Genomic DNA, 6,813 nt, shown 5'->3' with positions numbered 1-6,813 from the left:
TTTCTTTGTCCCGCCCCTACTACTACACCCCTACTCAATTATATTCAATGTTTTTCATTTTGATTTATAGAATTTAAAAGATATTGTGGAATATGTTAAATTAAAGCCAAATTCTAAATTAAAAGTTGCCTAATTACTTTCCTTATTGTGCCGAATCTAAACTTTACCACAAAACTGTCAATCAAAACGCTGCTATCAAGCTCGGTTGAGAACGCATTGCTTTTCCACGTCAGTGTGTTTACCAAGACTAGACTGACAGCCACTGCAGGGTGACATAGTTTTCTTAATTGTTCGTCATTTAATGTTGATCGAATGAATCAGCGGTGCGGAGAAAATATAAGCCATCATGCTGCGGAATGTCCCAAGATTATAATTTGTCTATTTGTTTTGGTGAATTGAACTACAGTACTGGTCCCCTCCACTCACTGTTGGCCGGCTAGCTGCTAGCTTGCACAGCTAGTTCGTCAGTTCCACGGAATTCCACCTTTGAAGTAGAAGTCACACACGCAGGTAATGCGTATTTGAATTCTGGTCAACCTTTGGAGCAGACCTATTTGTCACGAGCATTAAGCTTACATGCCCGTGTTATTTGCAGGCTGGGTAAATACGTGGCCAATTTCAGCGAATTGACATGCTAGTTGAGCTAGGTTGTTAACTACACTTGTCAGTCTTTCAGGCTGGTTTTCCTACAGTTAGCTTTAAATTGTACTTGAGTTGTGGTCACTGGTCATCATTCACTGTGAAGGGAGCTTGTCAATGCTGACATGAGCAACGTAACAAGCTGTAGCACCTGCTGACAGTAATGGTTCTTGTTAGAAATTATAACAACCCTTGGAATGTGAAGATGCTCAGTGAAATGCATATATGGATAAACGGATGGACGGCTTATTAACATGTTTTTTTAAAACGTCAATTTCAACCCTTTATGCGCAATATATCTTATTAAAATATGAAGTTTTTATATCACCATTTCAAAAGGTTGTAGCTTGAAAATGGTTAGAAAGGCATACTGTAAATGTTGCTTGCAATTTTGCTACTTTTGCGCTTACAGGTTAAATCTATATGTGATAATTGATATGAACTGAGTAATCAAACTATTGATCAATTAGTGTCTTTGGATTGATGTGTCATATGTGGCTACCTCAGCCTTAAACCATCACCAGTTAGATATGCATGTCCATGTGGGCTATTTTCAAATTAAGTTTTATTTATTTTTCACAACTCCTGAGTTGGTTAACCTTGAGCTGATGCAAATTTTGGTTTTCTGGATGTCAATCTGCGTGCCAACTGCCACGATTGGCCTACTTTTTGTATATAATCAGCTTGGGTTGGGCAGTTTTGGATAATCATCACAATTATTTTGATCAATATTGAAATCACAATTCATAAACACAATTATTAATTGATAATGAATTCCTGGTTGAAGTTTGCATGGAGGGAACTGAAGTAGTGATGAAGATGAAATGATGCCAAACATATGAGTCAGAATGACCCTGCAGAAAACCTCCCAGCATAGACCAGTGCAAGATATGCTAGTTTGTGTTGCTATTGCTGTTTTGTTTTTGTTCTTTGTTTTTGTTTTATTTGGGTTGCCATTACATTCAACAAAAACTAAGGACTAGGGGTGGGCTATATGGCCCCAAAAAAAAAAATCTCGATATTTAAAAAAAAAAAAAACTTGCTAATGATAATTTGACGATATTCTACAAAAAATATTTAAAATCAGCACTTGCTTCACAGACCAATTGTGGATAGACAGCGTATGTGAACAACATCTCCTTTTAAAAATACAGAAACTGCAAAACATAATGATATCCTACGACAATATGTAACAAAGTACAAAAAAATATGGATAGATTTACATTGAATTTTGAGAATATTTATGTAATTTAAATGTCATTGCTGTTATTCCATAATGATGTAACATTTTGAGCTGTAGTAAGTACTGGTGTACCACTGCCAACTACTAGAATGATCAGAATGAGAAAAGGGTGTTAACTACGGCAATCAGATTGGGAAAATTAATGAATTTGATATGTGATTTGTGTGACAGAAGTGTCATCCAGCGAGTGCAAAAAAAAATAAAGGCGTCATGACAGCACCCATTCTCATACATTGGCCACCGTATTCAGAATAAAGTTGAATAACAAAGCTGCAATTTACCGAAAAGTGCATTTTCCTAATCATTCATCACTGTGATATGTAGACTTGTGACTTGATTCGTGTTTGGGTGTATCCTGGCGTCATACTCATAAGCCGCCGTAGTTTGCGCAACATGCCTCAGGAATACAGGCTAGTTATGAATGATGCGGACTAAAAGCGTGTAAACTGAATGTTAACCGAACATGCAGGCTGTTACGTTTGACTTGCTCGCTAAAGTACTGGCGTGTGTGTGCGTGAGTGCGTTTGTGTTTGTTGGTTCAACTCGGTGACTGCTTTCTGAGTGTGTGCGTTTACTAAGCTTTTGTTTAGCATGCTTGCGCCGTCACCAAGTTTTCCTCGTAATTCATATGGCCCGTGGTAGAACAGAATTGTTCTTCCCGATGACCATTTTGGCACATCTAAGAATGTTATTCCCGCCAATGTCAGTTTTGTCAAGCTCAAACCATTTACAGACTACGGACGACACGGACTTGCGCCTTGCTATTATTCCCCGCTGGACACTCCTCCATACTTGAAACAGAGCGGCTGCATTGCGGACAGAGTCACGTGACTGGGTCCTGATTCGTCGAATGATTATCACTTCCTGCTCCTTTGCCGTCAATGCAACCTGATTTGCCGAATGAGGGTTTCAGCATTTCCTCAGAGACAGTATTAATACTCGATAATGTAAAATTACACATCGTGAAAGCAAGATTGACAATGATATCGATGACGATATATATCGCCCACCTCTACTAAGGACCGTTAAAACGTGCTGTGTTGAACTTCATATTTTTGTTATGCTCTTTTTTTTCCCACCCATTTTGAGAGTGAACTTGGTCGGCAACACTACTCAATGTTTTTTCCCTCAATCTCATTTGCGTGAGATGCACGTACTTGGTACTTCGCTTGCCAAACGTAATCTGTTCAATCCCGCGTTCTGTTCTGTTCAAAAGCGTGCCCATATTTAGAAATGCTGACGTAGCAACCAGGAAGTAAAAAGTGATGCTTTTCCCACTGGTTTACATGACACCGCCCCTTGACAAAATGTAGCTTTCATTGTTACAATAGAAAACCCAGTCTTTGCTCATTTTAAAAAGTAATATAAAGAGGGGACAAGATGTATCTTTCAGTATTAATACAGTAAACGCACTTTATCAAGACTCCCTCCATTGTCCTCATACCGTTACTTATAAAATAGCAGTAAATCGCTTGCCAGCCCCTCTCCTATTGGAAACACTTTCTGACGTCACGATGGCGCCACCGTAAAATAGAATATCCGTGGGGATTTGCCGTAGTGGCAGATGTCCGAGTATGCGCAGCTCCATTCTGTGGTGTCGCCCCTCACAACATAAACAATGAATGGGGTTGACAACGGCGCGCTGGAAGTTCACAGTGAAAAAGGCTTTAAGAGCCGCATGTGGCTTGCGAGACGCGGGTTGGCCAGGCCTGATATAGTGCCTGCATAGTGGCAAACACTGCAACTGCAGTTAAAATATGTTGCTGCTGCAGAGAAACATCATTTGCGCTAAATAAGTAGGGCTGCATGATATTGGAAAACATGTGAAATACGATATAGTTGTTCAATATAGTGATATCGATATTATTGCAATTTTAAACATATACTTGAAAAAAATGAAAGTTGATTGGACACTCTAAATTGCCCCTAGGTGTGATTGTGAGTGCGGATGATTGTTTGTCTCTGTATGCCCTGCGATTGGCTGGCAACCAGTTCAGGGTGTCCCCCGCCTACTGCCCGATGACAGCTGGGATAGGCTCCAGCACGCCCCTTGTGAGGACAAGCGGTATAGATAATGGATGGATGGATAGAAAAAATGAAAATTTTATTAATTACTAATGAAATATTTAGTTTTTATGCAGCAAAATAAGCAAGATCAATATATTCCTAGCTAATTGTAATTACCCCAGATTGGATAGCGACGCACATTTAAGTTTGCGTCTGACTAGTCAAATTCAGCTAAAAGCAAACAATTATTCAAGAAACTTATTGCATGTCTTTGCAATATGTATATTGCATGGGCTAATGTCGCAATATTGATTTTTTTTTCTCCACATATTGCACAGCCCTATAAATAAGAGACATAAAAATAATGTTTCTGACAGAACTTGATTTAAAAAAAAAAAAAAAGGACTAAAATGAAAAGATGAGCTCTACTGTAATTTATTTAATTTTGAGAACATTTATTGTGCAGATCTCAAAAGTCAAAATCAAAACTCAAGATTGTATTGTGAAGACAATTCACATTTGTAGTATCAGATGATTCAGGATACCATATGCATCCATTTTTCGAATTGCTTATCCTCATTATTAATATACTTTCAGTCTTCAAGTCCACTACTCTCGGTTGACGTACTCGACGCGTAACATTTCCTGTTTAGCTGTGTGGTTAACATTCTTTGTATTAATTTTCTATTCATCTATTAATTTGATCTTAATTTAACAATGGAAGGAGCACTGGTCTAAAACAAAACAATACTATTTTATTATTCATCCCTTACTTTCTCTACATTACATATTTGTTTGAAATAGAAAAATTTGGATTTCGCTACTTTTGCGTCTGTGTTTTTGTCTTATTTTTTGGGGGGAAGGGGGCGTTCTTTGTTCTGTTGTTGTTGTTGTTGTGGTTTGTTTTGCTATGATTAGTGTTTCTTTTTTCTTAACTCAGTATTATTACTGTCCAACATTGACCAATCCTGTGTTAAGGCTTGCTTATTTCTTGCTAGGTCGATGTTGCCTTACTTTGCTTTTGATTGATTGATCATATTTGTTTTATCACTATTTATTTGATCACATTAGCTTCTTCAATTGGGTATATAATTAAAGCGACACTTGGGTGATCTTAACATTGGCACTTATATAATAGGTTTGCATGTAAAAATGACATTAGTACTAAAATGCCCACCTCAAAAGACTCTGTAGTGATTTAAGGTCTTTTTTTGTGATTAGGTTTACGACAAATTTCCCTGCTCCCAAAAGGGGCGTGGCTTATGTTATGTTTTCGGTCTCAGCGGTCTACGTCACGCGAGGAAGGCATGTGTGGTAATATTGCTCGCTTTGTCAGTTCTGTTGTCTAAAACGGTGACCGATCGCCACCAAAATGCAAATGCACATTACTACTCTTGTCCACTTCAACCTGTGAAAGTATAAAAGTGTTCTGCACAATAGTTTGGATTTATTGACATAAAACTTGATCTCATCATGATCACCTCCACAAAATCAAAAATACCGTTGCGATTGCTCCTCCGCTTTCACAAGCTGAAGTGGACAAGAGCATGAATGCGCACACGAACCCCGACTGGTTATATTTCGGATATTTAGTGACGCTAAACTCGTGTCTCAGGAGGGAGAGAGACGGCGGCGTGCAGCAGCAACAGGCAAATTGGAGCCCCCCGATTCCCTTCCCGGCTAAAGGTAGGATTGGGACAGCTAATAGCAGCAACTAGCTTCAGGCCGTTAAACAAAAGGCGTTAGCACAACAACATTAGCTCCTTACTGTCCGCCCAGCGTGTGGAGGTGAAGATGAGCCTGTGTCTTCATGTCACCTCGCAAGCAGTCTCGTGCGGTGTCCCTGCTTGCTTGCACCCGCGACCTGCCTGAGTGAAGCGGCGTGAGAGTGACGAAAGCCCTCATCGAACAGCGAACAAAAAGTTTCGGCGAGGCTGACTGCACAGACGAGTGTGGCCGCATTGGAACGTACCTTTTCGGCTGTTACCTTCCAAATTGGACGGCGCGTTCTAAGTCGAAAAACTGGGTCCATTCCTCATCCAAATAAATGTGCACGTCTACTCATTCTCACTTCAGTCTCTGTAAATATCCTGACTGGTGTTTAATGCCTCGCCCGTTCTAACCGTGATTAGCAAAGAAGCAGTGTTTTTTTTTTTTTTTTTTCTAAGCAAAGAACCAGTGTGCGCTCGTCCCAGCCTAAATCAATGTAACTCTGCTGACTTCCACATTTCCTCATTCTCATATAAATCAGCCACGGAGAGGTTAATCCTTTTGATATGTTGAAGTGGGCATTAGTAGAGATGTCCACATAAATTCTGGTGCCAATTGATCGCCGTTTTTGGATGTTATAAGCAATAAAAGTACAATGATTTCAAATGGAGAGTTGGGAATCGGTTCCTCGCGTGACTCTGGCCGAACAAGAATAGAACGGTAGGGGGCGCAGCCATTCTGCTCATTACCAAGGGGCGTTATTCATAGAGTCACTTATTTCCTGATTTCTCCCAAATTTATTGATAAAATAGAAAATTACAACTTTTTTCATTTTCGTGCTCAAAAAATATATAAAATGAACTTGTTAGTGAATACATGGCCATCCGGGCCCCCCGTCACTTTAACGTATTCAGAAAAGATTCATATATTAAATTTTTATTAACCAAAATATTTTTACCCTTAATTTTATATCTTGATATATACCGTTACTGTGAAGGGATGCAGTTGATACCGTGATATGAATTTTGGGTCATAACGCCACTGCTGCTCTCATCACCTGGTGTAGAAAAAAACCCACTTAAAAAAGAGCAGACATTTTTATCTATTCAACGTGTACTACGGCTGAACGATTTTAGGAAAAAAATTGTATTGCGTTTTTTTTTTTTTTTGGATAGATATGGCAATTTGTATTCGATTTGCGATTTTCTTATGAG

The 6,813-nt window shown here is 39.1% G+C and overlaps 1 protein-coding gene across 3 annotated transcripts in view; it reads left to right on the top strand.

Annotated features, from left to right (window-relative positions):
• Positions 1-210: 210 nt before the first annotated feature.
• gbf1 (golgi brefeldin A resistant guanine nucleotide exchange factor 1) overlaps positions 211-6,813 on the top strand; it is a 113,968-nt gene continuing 107,365 nt past the window's right edge. For 2 of the 3 annotated variants that reach the window (XM_086045096.1, XM_086045094.1), the window contains exon 1: positions 211-510. The gene's annotated coding sequence lies outside the window, so the exon portion shown is untranslated. The remainder of the gene's footprint in view (positions 511-6,813) is intronic. The other variant, XM_086045095.1, reaches the window with a different exon arrangement.

Source organism: Filicampus tigris, chromosome 11, assembly GCF_054856515.1.
Source record: "Filicampus tigris isolate MCC_2025a chromosome 11, RoL_Ftig_1.0, whole genome shotgun sequence".
Classification (NCBI taxonomy): Eukaryota; Metazoa; Chordata; class Actinopteri; order Syngnathiformes; family Syngnathidae; genus Filicampus; species Filicampus tigris.
This window is presented reverse-complemented; position numbering and strand designations above follow the sequence as displayed.